A 16687-nucleotide genomic window follows, 5' to 3' on the forward strand; every position below is an offset into this window, starting at 1 on the left:
CGGCGGGCAAAAACATTTTTTTCACTGGTCAATTTTGAGATTTTGGTCTTATTTCAGACTTGTGGTGAAAAAAAGTCTGAAATACGCATTTAGGTCTTTATTTTACAACACTTTGTCTGTTTGAGTCTGTAGATTTCTCATAAATTCAACAAAAGTTGTCATTATAAATCATCCTGCTGCTCCGCGATCGCGATCTGCACCCTGTCATCACACACAAGCTCTCTTTCGTCTGTACAACGCTGTCAGATCCAAATATGGTCTTTTCCTTTTTATCAGCAACCAATCATGAAAGTAAAAAGGGGGATTTAACTCTAAATGTGCGATCTCATTGGCTGATGCTAAATCTTCAAAGTCAGTTTTCTCATAATGACTTTTCTCTCAAACTCCAAGCTTGAAATCTCCACTTCAGTAGCACCAAACTTTCCAGTCTTGTACCTACTGTAGTTATATTATGAAGACATTTACAGAGGGATTTGTAAATATATATTATTCCTAGCATAATTTATACAACATTTTAACCATGCATGAACGACAACTCGGTTCAGAATTAGTTAATATTTGTTAATGTTAACACATGTACCAATGCATCAATTCATATGGACAGCACAGTTAGTTAGTTAATATTAACTAATGCTGTCAGAGTTGTCCTTCATGGTTAGTTCATGTTAACTAACTATTAACTAATATTAACTAAACTAATTGATTATAAAAAGTATTTTATTTCCGTGAAAAAGTAAAAGTTTGTGTTATTGTAAAATTTGGCTACAGTCAGTGTACTCTTTCATAGTAAATAAAAATAGAATATAAAATAATAATCTAATAGGGCTGTTCAGTTTGTAATCTTAAACATTTTTTGACACTTTAAAAAAAGTTTTTTTTGATAAACTGGCTTACAAATTCAAATCCTGCATGAAAACTCTATAAATACAAATACACTATTATACTAAATATTTGTGTTAAGTTTTGTTATGCTTATTTGACTATTGCATTGTTAGCTTAGCATCATGCTAACGTAATCAAGTCGACAATCCAAATCGGTCGCTTACTGCATGACATTCTGTCCAACAAAATGACATATGCGAGACGAGAGTGAATAGCGAGGCGTTTGATTTTGGACCAGAGTTTATATTTACATCTGATCTTACACTTTATCCTATCGACACAATGCGAAATAGTTCAAAAGCTAACAAAATGACAGCTGCATGAAAAGCATCGGTCAACTTAACCCTGTGATACGAGCCCAATCTCAGCTAGAAATCTAGAGGACACGCTGTCACTTCAAACTGATTGACTTGCATGTGGAGAGCCACCAAATGCCATTTATTAGATAATTAATGTCTGACCGGGATGAGCTTTGATTTTATTGATTTGGCAGGGTCTGATTGTGCTTTATTGATGCGCTATACCATCACAGAACAGCTGAGTATTTGAAGCCTGACCATTTACTCAACACGTACATAATTGGGGTCTCTGGGATCCCAAAGATGAAGACAGCGAAGTCGATCTCAGTATACGAAGGTTAAAAAAATACATATAAATTTACATTCATGCTTTTTGCAAGAAAGTGTATACGTTTTATAAGAATTACCTAAGCCATTTAAGCTATAAAGGGACAGTTCATCCAAAAATGTGGCCTTGTGTCTCACACGGGACGGAAAGGATAAAGTAGTAAGTAGACATCCAAAAAAAAAAAAAAATGTCATTCTTTCTTCTGTTGATCACATAAAACGATATTTGGATATGACGATAGTTTTTGTTCATACAATGAATGTCAGTGGCAAAAAAACGTTTCTTCAGAATATCTTTTTTTTTTTTTTGGAGAAAAGTATGTCAAACTACATTTTTGGGGTAAACCATCCCTTTAAACTAAAGTAATCACAGAAACTGATTTCACCAAGTGCAACATGTCCCTGGAACAACATTCAAATCAACCAATCAGACATGTTTAAGTTTATGCTTAAAGTTTAGGCTTAAAACCTTCTACATTATTGTCATTTCCCTGGTTTTAGGGATAAATTACGGGTAGGGTTAGGGGTAGGGATATGATTAGGATTACATTTTCGGACAGGAATCTTGTTCCAGGATCAATCAAATATATTGACCCAGGAACACGACTAACTCTGCAAAATCAGGACGTGCAAGGCAATCGGAGTAATGTGAATCCCAATCGTTAACATTACCATAGTTGTTATTGAGGTCTGAAGTTCAACAGTGAATTCACACTAAATTTCAGAAATTGAAAGTGTAAAATCAATACCGTTTAACCTAATTCACCCTAACATATCCAGTAAGAACGCATAATGCCTGCAGACAATAACGCTACAAGAAGGGAAAATGTTTCAAAGCCTCCTTAATTTAATATTGCCAAACAACATGCAATGTAAAATGCACATTTGTAAAACTCATTTTTTTAGCATTGATCTCGTTGCTATAGGGCAAGCGGGATCAAAACACGTTACACATATGAGAAAAGAAGAAAAACCCATGCTGGTTTGATTCAATCACAGGTGGTGTCACTCGCTATTGAAACATATCCAGAAACCCGGTCCAGAGCTCTGCAGGACGTGAGGCACTGTGCCAGACAAGACAACCCAGGACATCCAGACTAAGAGGAGGAGATGGGAACAAACACAGTGGCTGCACACTCAGAATGCAAACCGTGCTTGTGCTGTACTGGCCATTAGCAAAATGTAGGCCTTCTTAATTTAGAATAAATAAACCACTTTTTTTCATATATTAGATAGTTATATTATTATAGTTCATCAAACTGATCATTTTCTCATCCTCATGAACTATAGCTGAATGGGATGTGCTTTCTCACTGACTGAAGCATCACTATTTTTAAGATTGAAGATACATCGGATCAATGTGTATTCGTCATGTGGTCATAGATTGTTCTCCATTTCTGAGACTCAAGTATTTGTCTTCCGTCTTCTTCTGTTATGAATCATTTTCTTTTTTTTATAGAGTAAACTCTAAATATGATATATACCCAGACTCAATAATCCTCTCCAATTATGGTTTTATCAGCATGGTTATGCTTTGCATTCTTTGTGTGCATGGTGTAATTTAAACTGGCCAGGCCTGCCTTTTGTCACGGCCCTGTTTCTCAATTCATAACCTTGAGTTACAATTATAGCCTATCTATGGAACATTTCTGGCCCTGGATCCTGCATATAATGAAATATTCTCTCTCTCTCTCACACACTTTCTTTCTCAATCTCACTTTCTCCTGAAGAAACATCCCTTTGGATTTGGGGCGGGGCGAAGGTTTATTGGATATTTGATTATAATAATTTTTAATTTTTTTTTAAATGTGCTGTCATGACTTTCATGCAATAAGAACCTGTTTTACACAGGTTTTTCACACTACACATTCCTCCAGGTTACAGTATATCGCATCTAACATCCCTAAAAGCAAAACTAATACCACACCAGGCACATTACAGACAATACAAATAAAACTGAAATATTTTATATTTTCAATTCAGGGAAAATGATAATCAAAGATGTTGAAGATGCATGATGAAAAGGGGAAATATTTTCTTTCAATATAATCTTCATTATTCATATTGAAAACACCTAAACATTTGCAATTTAAAGAAAAATAATCATCAATTCAAAGTTATAAAATAATTACCTTAGACTGAACATATATATGTACACATTCATCTTTATTTTTAAAGAAAGAATATATTTTTTAAAATAAAATAAAAATATTACTATCATTATTTTTCTGTTTTATGAACAAAATGGCTTCCCTAAACATAAAATCTTCAAATATTGCTGATATTTTAAAAAGTCTGCAAGAAATAATAAGAAAATATTAGGCCAAACTACTTCATAATTTTCCCTAAGAATTTCAGCCTTTAGAATATTCAATGTGACTTTTATTATTATCATTAGTAGTAGTAGTTGATTTTCTTTATACTTTAATCCCCAAAAAAAAAAAAAAAAAAAAAAAAAAAACAGTTCAGAACATAAAAACATTCACAGTAGAAAATATGTACACCATTGTCAGTATGACATTTGAATGAATTTTTAACAGAAATAAAATGGTCCGGGGCAAAAAATTAAAATCACATCATTGACTCACATCATTTTCATAAATTAATAAATAAGTGTATCTATTTTTATCTCAATTTAAAATGTAATGTGCAGTGCAACCATCCTGTGTTTTCTGCCCATTTGTAAACATCAGTCTGGACAGCTCAAGCCCGAAGAGCCAATTACACACATTAGACTGTAACTGACTGTAAACGGATGTGACGGCTACAGGTCAGGGTCAGATGAAGATTGTCTCTTTGTCAAAGTCAACTGAAAGACAAACGGACGTAGCAGGACGTTCACTTTACAGCAGAATTCAGTGAAAAAGGAGGTGTCAGTTCATAATCAGATTAGGGTGATATTCAGCATGCTTGATAACAGTATTAGCACTCAACCTGCACAGGTAATTACATCACCAGGTTAATACCAGCGTTCAGCCTTTCATAATCTCATTCAGCTTAAAGTGGGAGAGCCAAGCTGTTAAAGCTGGTTTATTGGGTTAGTCACTATCATTTTCAGCAATTCAATGGGATTTCAACAGTTCAATGAGTGATGTGCCAGCCTGCTTGCATCCCCAAGGAAATCAAAAACAAATCGAACATGATGAAAGAATCAAAAGCATCATTCATCCATCAAAAGAGTTAATCTATCATCCGCTCAAGAACCTCTGCATCACGTGCCTGTCACACACATCTCCTTGTACATGTCCAAACTTTAATCCTGACCAAAAGATCATATGGTGAGGGCATGGCTGAAACATTTCTTTTTACTAAAGAAATTACAATGAATAACATTTAAAGAACGGTTACGATGAGGCACTTACAATGGACGTTAATGTGGCCAATTGTACTTTACATTGTTATTGCAATGAAGTTAAAAATTGGATAGAACTTTACACAATTAATACACAGTTAGCTGACATGTACATTCTTAGAAGAAAAGGTTCTATAGAACCTTAAAAGGTTCAATCAGCGCTACGTATTTGGAACCCCTAAAAGGTTCTATACACTCTTAAAAAGAAGGGTTCTTCTGGGTTCTATAGAACCCTGGGGTTCCATACTTGGCCAATAGAACCTTTTACCAAAGATGCAAAGTTACTTATAGTCAACAGAATTTCTAAAGGGGACCATCAAAATAAAGTGTAACCAAATTGTCACATGTGCTTCCATTGTAAGTCTGTATCTAAGTAACTTACTGAGGAATCCTGAGTATCTGCACCAATCAAAACACAAACATTAGAACCATATAAAATTGTCAGTTAACACAACAAATGATTCCATTCATTTCAGAAACAGAAAATCATCTATTCCCAATGGTCTAGAATGCAAAAATACAAAATGAAAACGATAAATAATTAATCATGAGACTAAATAAAATGTCATTACACATAAGGGCTTCATAAATTTGAGACTCATAATGAATTTATCACAAACACAGTTCACCTCATTTTCACGTTAGGATTGAGTTGTCAGTTGTGTAAAAATGGGCCATCCAGAAAACTAATTATACATTTCCAATTTAAAGCTGCAAAAGGCAAACTTGAATTAACATCTCATCCATTAACAAATGATGCCTCTAAACAACACAGTTGTTCACCAGTATTGAATTACACTGTGGATGAAAATGATTGATTTGAATGTGAAGAGATTAGCGGATGAGGCTAAACCATCCATCACAAGATAATCATTACAAACAGAATTCTCTGCCAGACAACGGAAAACAACGTCAGACAAACAGAAGAAGTCAAAACTACTGTCAGAATGGGCTCTGTTTCCACCATCGCCTCTCTTCCCTGTTGTTTACCCCTTCTGGTCTTTTTTGAATGTGATGCGCTTTATAAATTTTGTGCCGAAGCCTGTCATTGAGTTTGAAAGGCTTTAGGGGAGCAAAGTTTAAAGCTTTGAGGACCGTATAGTCAAGACCCCCTGTTAGCTCAACAGGACTAAACTTGAGCTGAACGTGCATCCATATTTATAGAAAACCTCTCGCGAGCAACCCACAACAACTGCCCTACATCTGAGATGCTCTCTTTTAAAGATTTCCATCTTGACATGCTTCTTTGAAGAAACAATGAATGATGTAATTTACCCCAGGACACTGAGGTGCTCCAGAAAGCATCTATTTTTAATGTGTCAGCCACTTCTCAGGCTGAGGAAGTAAAACAGCTCACGCTAATGAAACTAGGCTGAAACAACTGTCACGCTGACCATGATTTTGACAAGTATGATGTAAGGTGCAGTCAAAAACAGTAGAGATTGTGCATAATCTTATTGAAATGACTGGATTTCGCTCTTGAAATTTCACCGAGCAAAGGTAAATGCGCACCTTTACTGATGACTAACTTCGGACTTGAACTTCGAACAATATTCTTGTCAGGCACACCAGGGTGACTAGAAACATGAAATTGTCCAGCTATGTTACACAGGAGTATAAATATGAGGAAACACAAAGGCCAAATTCCCTGAATCATCCATCACAATGAGTAAAACCAGAGAATATAGTTCTGATGTGCGTCAAAAGATTGTTGAGCTTCACAAAATACAAAGTGGCTGTAAGAAAATATCTAACGAATTGAAAGTCCCCATTTTGACCATCAGGGCAATAATTAAGAAGTTATAATCAATTAAAGATGTACGATTCTGCCAGGAATGTGTGTCTATATTGCCTTAATGGATGGTGAGGATGAAAGTTTGAGTGGCCAAAGACTCTTCAAGGATCACAGATGGAGAATTGCAGAGATTAGTAGAGTCTTGGGGTCAGAAAGCCTAAAAAAAGTGATCAACCTCTACATCCCCACATGATGTTTGAGAGGGTTTCAAGAAAAATCCTCCTCGCTCATCCAAAAACAAACTCCAGCATATTCAGTGGTCAGACACGACTCTTCAAAAGGGACCGGACTCTATGGTCAGATAAAATGAAAAAAAGGGCTTTTTGGCAGCAAACCCAGCAGATGTGTTTGGTGCAAACAGGGATGAAGAGTACCCCATGCCTACGGTTAAATAGACTGCTGGATCTTATATGTTGTGGGCCTATTTTTTTGCTGGAGGTCCTGGACATCTTGTTCAGATACATGGCATGGATTCTATGGATTCTATCAAATACAAACAGATAAAAAAATCTTGGGAATGGTCTCTGATCTCTTGTCAGGCGTTCTCCAAACTTATCAGGCATTATAGAAAGAGACTCAGATCTGTTATCTTGGCAAAAGGAGATTGCAAAAAGTATTTAATAACAGGCTGCCAATAATTATGGTCAGCGTGTTTTGGAGAAAAACCCTTATTTCACCCACTTTTGATCATATTTACCAGGGGTGCCATCAATTTTGACCATGACTGTATAAATATACTGTATGTATATATACATATAAATATATTTACATATATTTATATATATTTACTGTATATATAGATTGAAAGATAACATTAGCCACAACTAAAGGTGAGGTTACTTTAGATAAATTTTGTAGCATAAAAAGTTGTCACATTTTTCCAAGTATGATGTTGTCTTTTGTCAATATTGTAGGTATATTTGAAGCCCTGCTCACATAAGTCACCTCCAAACATAACCAACAGGAACCCGTTGCAAAATCGGTGTTAGAAAATATTTCGCCCTCTCAAAATTCCTAATCGCCTGGATTCTAATTAAAATGAATAGATTTTGCCAGTGATAATTCATTAAACAACAGTAAATATGACCACACCTTTAGCATCTTCAATGTTTTTAGGAATCCAAAAGCTTAACGTTGAACATACTGTAATACCCTCAAAAGGAAGCTTCCGTAGCCAAGTTATAACGTCAGTCCCTGTCCTGTTATCACCAACCTTTACTAGCAAAGCATTTGGAGTTTTATATTGGTGTGATTTATGTGGACTTGCGGCACATTAATGATGCTAGCAAGACTCACCCTTCATTCATATTCATGAACAACTGTGAGGAGAGGGTGAACAGAGGAAGGGGGAGGGGGATGTAGATTCTGCCAAAACTCTTGCAGGCACAATCCTGGAGAGCAACAATGCCAGTTTACCAGCCCACAACCAGGTGCCCACAAGTAGGATTGTCCAAGTGCTCAAGTCAGACTTGAGACACAAAAAGACTACACTAATGAGTTTAACAGAGCTTAAAAAAAAAACTCTATAACATGAAATACTACAGTGATTACATCAACGATTGTCATTTTACTTGCTTTTGGGTTCATATTTACCAATGTTAAAGTCTATGCATAATAATAATAAAAAAGCTGACTATTTGGTCTCATTCAGAGTAGAATATATTTGATATAATATAAACGAAAATGACTCTTATTTGATCAAAAATATAGTTAAAAACAATAATATTTTGAAATATTAAGACAATTTAATTTTCAGCATCATAACTCAAGTCTTCAGTGTCACATGATCCTTCAGAAATAATTCAAGGTTTCTCATTTTGGGCTCCATAAATACTATTATTAATGTTGACAAAAAGTGATGCCTAATATTTCTCAACCGTAATACAAATAAAACAAAATCATGATTTTATCAGAAAATAAATTAAGTTAAAGCAGGTTAATCCCAATGGGCCCTGTAAACACAAACTCCCACCCAACTCTCGGTGCCCATACGATGTCACTTCCTGACCCACCATAGTATCATCTATTTCAATAAAGGAACCACCAGAACTTCACTTCTTATTAACCATCATGTCCTGATCAATGAGCTGTAGTCCTAAAACAGCTGACGCCTAATTAAAGGGGTAGTGTGTGTGTGTGTGTGTTCGGCTGTAACAGCAGTCAGGTAACCAGCGGTAATTAAACCTTGGGAGATATGTCTGTCCAGAGCAGCGAGGTGGGAGGTAAACTAGACAGTTCAAAATGAATGGTTAGCTCCTCTCCAGAGCCAGTCTAATTTGCTCCACCAGACAAATCAATAGAACAATTTCATCTCAGGCACTTGAGGAACAATGAACACAAAAAATAATAATGAAACATAACAGCCACATCTTTGGGGAGGAGGCAGATTTATGTCTTTTTATAAAGCCATCAGGAAAACAATCCGACAGGTTTACGGTCCAGAGTTCTAGGTGATTTTATTTCTAATTTTTACACAAATTCACAAAGAAATGTAAGAGTTTGAAAAGTTCATAGTCACCAATTAGCAGACCCCAATTAACACTGAACATTTAAAGGGATAGTTCACTTTGAAATACATTTTTGATTTGTTTTAGCTTACCTCAAGGGCATCTAAGATAGTAGGCGTCTTTGTTTCCACAGTAGTTTCAATTTTGATATTTTTAGGTCAAACCGTTCTTGTCTATCAGTCATATAATGGAAGTCTATGGGGTCCACCTCAAAGAGCATGCACAGAGAAGTCAAAATTGAACATGATTTAATGAATCGTAAATGTATACATTGATGGCCTAATACACGAAACGAGCAGTTTGTGTGAGAAAATGAACAGTATTTATATCGTTTTTACCTCTTAACCACAGCCACAAAGCGCCCTCGCCCTCAGAGTACTTGGACTTGGCTGTGGTTACAAGAGGTAAAAACGATATAAACATTGTTCGTTTTCTCACACAAACCGCTCGTTTCGTGTCTTAGGCCATCAATGTGTACTTACATTTACGAGTCATTGAATCATGTTTAATTTGGACTTCTCTGTGCATGCTCTTTGAGGTGGACCCCATAGACTTCCATTATATGACTGATAGAGACAAACGGTTTGACCAAAAAATATAAAAATTGAAACTAATGTGGAAACAAAGACACATACATCTTAGATGCCCTTGAAGTAAGCTAAAACATACCAAAAATTAATTTCAAAGTGAACTATCCCTTTAAGCCATATTTACTGAAGCTGCATTGGACTATGACAAGGTCCATGACATTTAGTTGCCAGACAAACAAATCTGAGCAACATCCTAAACAAAGTTCTAGTTGCATGACATGTTGGCTCTTCTATATTCACTGACATCTCCAGCCGTCAGTTTGATTTCTCCAGGTCTCAGCACTTCAATGTGTGATCTATGCTACTGGGTGAGAACATTCACAACTATTCATCCCGATCAGTTTTTGAGCTTACAGTAAAACAGAATTTCACATCACACAGCAGTGCTGAAGTCAGCATCATGAAAGAGCATCCATTAAATCTAGCGTTCTGATTTTCAGCGGCCTTGGGGATTTTCCTACGTTTCTTCTCATCAAGCAATCATGCTGTAAAAGTTAAATAATTAGCTATCCAGTAGTTATGAGTTTCCTTAGACCTTTTGAAATTGAAGGCATGAGAACGGCTGAAGACCTTGCTGAAACTCTCGCTGTATTATAAAAGGTCAAATGGAGTGTTTCACTCACGACTTGCTTCAAAGAGGAGAATAAGATGTTCTGGCAAGATCAAACGTGAAACCATATAATTGACCTATATATAGCACCTACTGCTATATAAAATAAAAAAGATTTAATTTGTATGCTCACTTTTTTAGTAATTAAAAACTGTACAGTAATAAAACACTACTTCAGACGGACAGACAGACACACCTTGTTTCCCCTTCCCTTGTTTCCCAAATAATAATGATTTCATGAAATAAACAGGAAGGCACAATTTAATGAATAATATCTCTGCCAATTTTAATGCGGTGTGAATTACTTTTGCTTTGCACAGCTACATCTGAGGGTTAGTCATCCATGCATCATTTTATCAATCACTATCTGTCCTCACTTCAAAGAGGGACAATGAGAGATTTGCTCCTTTGAACAGCATTAATCAGAGCGGACATGAGCCAAGACATGCGAATATAATTCCTTATTATACTGAGGGGGGGGAAAACAATAGCTCCTGATTTTTTATTTCATGGCAAAACAACTTTGAAAAACACATTAAAACACTTTCATATGCTGGTGTTTTGAGGGAGGAAGGGTGGCCAGATTCACCTTTCCTACTTTAATGTCCAAACTCTTCTCAAAAAGAAAACATTTCTCTCATGAATTTGACTCTTCTGCATGTCAATATGTTCAAAGCACATCCCTTTTCTCTTTTCCTTTTTATGTGCAGGCAGAGAGTTTGTTTGCCAAAGAAGGTTACAGTATGACCTTCAGTGCATTCTGCGGTGGGGAAGCAATCAAGTCGCAGCCAAATCAAATGTCCAGCAGCGAATGAAGCATAATCAGGAGTACACACCTTCCAGTGAGAAGAAGGCCTCAAAGAACACACGAAAATAGACTCAATTTGTGCATTCCATCTGAGAACAAGTAAAACTCATGAATACAATTCATCTTATCATGTTTCTATAATGTAGAGCAGGCTGTGAGGAACGAAATACAGTTAACCTGTGGCTGAGATCGAGAATAACACTGTTTCAGAGAGCACTTCGCCTTTAACAATAAAACTTGGATGGATGGATGGATGGATGGATGGAAGGATGGATGGATGGAAGGAAGGAAGGAAGAAAAAGGAAGGAAGGAAGGAAGGATGGACAGACGGACAGACGGTTGGTCCGATGGATGGATGGATAAAGGAAGGATGAATGGATGGATAGATGAAGGAAGGATGAATGGATGGATGGATGGATGGATGGATGAATGGATGGATGAAGCATGGATGGATGAAGCATGGATGGATGGATGAAGGATGGATGGATGGAAGAAAGAAGGAAGGACGGAAGGAAGGAGGGAAGGAAGGATGGACAGACGGACGATCCGATGGATAGTCCGATGGATGGATGGTCGGATGGATGAAGGAAGGATGGATGGATGGATGGATGGATGAATGGATGGATGGATGAAGCATGGATGGATGGATGAAGCATGGATGGATGGATGAAGGAAGGATGAATGGATGGATGGATGAAGCATGGATGGATGGATGAAGGAAGGATGAATGGATGGATGGATGGATGGATGAATGAAGCATGGATGGATGGATGAAGCATTGATGGATGGAGGAAGGATGGAGGAAGGATGGATGGATGGATGGATGGAAGAAAGAAGGAAGGACAGAAGGAAGGAAGGAAGGAAGGAAGGAAGGATGGACGGACGGACGGACGGTCGATCCGATGGATAGTCCGATGGATGGGTGGTCCGATGGATGGATGGATGAAGGAAGGATGGATGGATGGATGGATGAAGCATGGATGGATGGATGAAGCATGGAGGGAGGGAGGGAGGGAGGGAGGGAGGAAGGAAGGAAGGAAGGAAGGATGGATGGATGGATGGCCTTACAGAAGCCTAACAGGCAAATGAATAGCTCATGTACTCTGGTTTGTCCCATTCTGATGGTACATAGAGGTGAATAATTACATTAAGGACAAAAAAGTATGCTTTTAACAATGTTCCCAGGGTGTAAAACTAGTTTTCTCAGCAGAGAAATTCTAAGTCATCAGAAACAACAGTATTAATCAGTTCTGCTTGACTGTGAGAGGTTACGTGACCCTCATTCCCTGTTCATTTTCCTGTTGTCACTATTACATTAAAGCAGTTTAACATGCATGAAGAATAACCCACCCACCAAAGAAGGTGAAAGGTGACAAGTAAGACCCCCACCCAACCTCCCAGATTCAGCTCCTCACTCGATTCTCTCGGCCCCTTTCCGGCTCACTGAAGTGGGAAGAAACAAGGGTGCCACTTTGCCATCATAGAGCCCCAGCCCACCAGATGGCAGATGCTGGGAGCTCGATGCAAGGCCAGCCCACTCAGTGAAACTTTATTGAAGAGATGGCCATACGAGGTGAATAAACGTCCATGGACAGGCTAATTAAAAGGGTCTTTTTCATTAAAGAAGTCCATCTGTTAGCAGCACTGGGCCCAGTGGAGTCTAAGCTTCTAGTAAGGATATTCAAACTAGCTGCCATTAGATCCCTGTTTTTGCGTGTCGATTATTTGGACTCCTCCTTTGGGGTACTGTATTTCATAAACTGGATTCTGGGCTGTTACCTAAAAAAGTATTCAAAATCTTAGTTTAATTGTTAATTGCAGTATTGTATTTTCCCTGATTGAAGTATAAAATTAATTTTAGGTCTGTAAGATTTTAAAAAATAATACTTTCATTCAGCAAGGAAGCATTAAACTTATTAAAAGTGACATTAAAGAGCTGTGTGCAAGATTGTGGCCAAAACTGGTACTGCAATCATTTTCAAATTAGGGAGTATCCCCCCTTCCCTCTTGACTCGAGGTTGCCAGATATGCTGCAGGATCCAGCAGCAACGTAGGCTGCTAAAAGATGCTTCCAATGGCAAGTGACAAGTCCTACACAGTGAGTTTTTTTTTTCTTTTGATTATGTTTTTCAGAGTTTGTCACAAAGTACACAAAATTCATATTGATTTTTTTTTTTTTTTTGGTTTCGCAACGTTAGACATTTTTTTTATCCGATTCTGACACATTTGTATCTGCAGCTGTGGCAACTAGAGAAGAGCTGGCAACCCGAATGCAGCAACACTACTGACAACGTGATTGGTAGATAGGTGGAGGGTGGCGCATCAGAACAAAACACAGAACAATAACATGACAACATCATCAGTCAAGAGCTGCAACTTCACTTTTTAAATGACAATATCCTGGCCGGACTACTGTTGTCAGTGATATAAGTATTTGAAATGAACATGATTTCTGAAAGTCTAGTGACACGATGTCAGGGAAAATATCTGATTCATTGAAATAAATGTATTGTATACAGCTCCTTTAAAAGGCATTTAAATGGTAGTATACTGTACAAATCTAATTATAAAACTATGAATCTGAATGTATATACACACACACACATATATATAAGCATTCATAATATCTATTGTTGCACATTAGAATACATTTAAAAGCAAAAAAGAGAGCACTTATCATTGTAAACATGGTTACATTAATATAAACAATATCATTATCAAATGATCCGAGAGAATGTCACAATTTGACTTTTGTGATATATATTTTTCGTAAACAAAAATAGACAGCTAGAGGAAGTGCCTTAAATGAAAGGCTAGACGTCATTGGAATGCAAGACACACCGAATCTGCCATCACAGCTGGTTCTTCTCGCCAACTTCTTTCCTTGTGTGCAAACAATTTAATACTAATTTATTTCCTTTCACCACAAGACACTCAAGCTTTGAAATCAACATTTCCCAAATGAGCAGACCTACAAACTGCATAACAAGCCGAGTGCAGTTGTCTGATGCTAATCTCAAGCGCTCTGATTGACTGCATTCCGAACACTGATTACAGTGAAGTCATGTGTGCGGTCTGAAGGAGAAAAACGCTGTCGTTGAAAGCTGTAGCTGTCGCGCAACAACTGTTTTGTTCCCTGTAGTGTGAAGGTCACATATTTCACGACATATGGGATTCATGGGTGTCTATGACAACAGAGAGTAAGCGGCACACAAATCAAAGTCCAGCAACCTGAATCATAATGTTTGTCATGGCATGAGGTACTAAAATTCAAAATGTGAGCAACTGATGCTAAATTTGCTCATGAAGCAATAATTCAGTCCGAAATGAAAATTCCAATCACCCTCTTGCCATTCTAAAACCATACAGCGTCTTTTCGCAAACGTAAATGGAACACGCTAATTATTTTTCAAGGTTTTTTTGAGGTGAAAAAAATGTTTAAAAATGTTTACCTGCTTCTTCTGGTGTTTTCACACACCGACATAAAAGGTGCATTTCCGCCACCGACAGGACTGGAGTATGAAGCATGGAATGAGACACCATGATTTCTCCTTCTTGATTTCCTATGGTGATTGGTGTCCAATGAAAGGTGCATTACTGTCCCTTCCTGTTTGGGAGAGTGGATTAGAAAGAAAAACAATTCTTAGAACAGATACATTATGTCTATTGAACTGCCACCACAATTTAACCGTTAAAATTGCTTAAATATCAGGTAGCTGAAAAAAAAATTTTTTCAAAAAGTATGTACAAATTAGACTGCATGAATAGAACAGGATTTTATATTTATATATATACTATCACACATATTTTCATTTTCATATTTGAAATGTGCAACTATGCAAACAATAAAGTGAGATAAAAGTTTATGAATATATTTTCAACTATATGTAAACCCATGCGTTAACTGAATTTATAGAATTTTCAGTAATGCTATTACATGTAAAATGTAGTACAATTTTTGTCTTCGTTGCTAAATACATGGTTCATGTATATTTTGCAGTATAATGAAAAAATGTACTTAAGCACTAGTTTTTCATATGTGGAATTATGCAATATATAGCACTATATTTTCCAGTATATTCCCATGTTATTGTTTCTTAAGGGAGGGGTTTGTACAGATTTAATTTACAGGATTTTGTTAAGTTTGTCCAAGGTTTGCAATAAACAAAATGATTGTAAGATTTGTATGTTAAAGATACACTTTTGTAGCCTGGTTCAACCAGACTCTAGTTCATTTCATTTACTGAAGTAAAATGAAATTGAGCGGAAGTGCGTAGAGGGCGCATCCAGGCTAACACTTTTGGCCCTCTGGCGGTTAAAAAACAATTGTGTGGAAGAACATTGTTTTGGTTGTGCTTCGGCTCTGCGTGACTGTGCGGATGAATATGGTTATCATATTGTTCATAAAGCATTCACTAAGTTACTAGGCTTAAGACGAGATATAATCAGTTTAGGTGGAAAGGATCTGAAGCTAGCTGAAGATATTACTGTAATAGACACAATATTTTCTTGAAAATAAATTCCAGCACAGCGCTACAACAACCATAATAAAACAACCCTTCATAAATCGCCTTAAAATGAACTCTGTTTTAGAACTACATGCCAATTTATCTGTTAAAAAAAATACCTAACTCACCTGTTGAGTAATAAAAACACCATCTCCGTGCAGCTTTTCATATCCCCGGTTCCCAAGCAATTAATTTTGTTTCCAGGTTTGTTGTTTTGGTTCTCCTTTTGCAGCTCTTTTAGGCGTTTCCTTTTTTTAAACGGGTTTGAGATAAGCACCCAGTCATGTCAACCTTTGTCGCTCGTAGTGACCTGGTTGTGACAACTCCATACGTCAAAGTAACCGGGGCAACTTTTCAAATTATTACGAGCTCTGTCACGTTCTCTTTTTGCCGCAAACTCTCCTCTTTTCAACGTTTCCTCTTTCAAAAACGGGTTCGAGATTAGCGCCCAGTCATGCCAACCTTTGTCGCTCATTGTAACAACTCCCACACCATGATACACACGTAAAAGTAACCGGAGCAACTTTTCAAATATCTCAATAACGCTACACGCACGGCCGAGTGACGTCATTATAGTTCCCTCGAAAACCACCCCGTCGCGTCTATACTTTTGATCTTAAATTTGTCTCTAGGAAAAGGGAAGACACATTTCATTGTTGTTAAAATTATTATTTATTTTTTTCTCCTTTAGCATTCTCCTTTGAAGTAGGCTAATCTTTTTGTGTAGGCCTTTTCTTGTAGAAATATATAGGCTAATCCTCAATTATTTTATCATTTTGAAGAAAAAAAAATTCCATCAGGTCTGAAAGACTCAATGGGCTTACGGTATGGAAAAAGGAGGATTGATGATGTAGCTCATTATTTTAATTATATATATATATATATATATATATATATATACTGTGTATATATATATATAATCATGTGAAACAACAGAAAAGCACAACAAATGAGCATGTTTGCTTCAGCATTTATTGGTTATAAGCCATAATGTGGGCCTAATTAGCAA

The sequence above is a fragment of the Pimephales promelas genome, chromosome 15 (assembly GCF_988280905.1).
Source record: "Pimephales promelas chromosome 15, fPimPro1.hap1.1, whole genome shotgun sequence".
In the NCBI taxonomy this organism is placed as follows: Eukaryota; Metazoa; Chordata; class Actinopteri; order Cypriniformes; family Leuciscidae; genus Pimephales; species Pimephales promelas.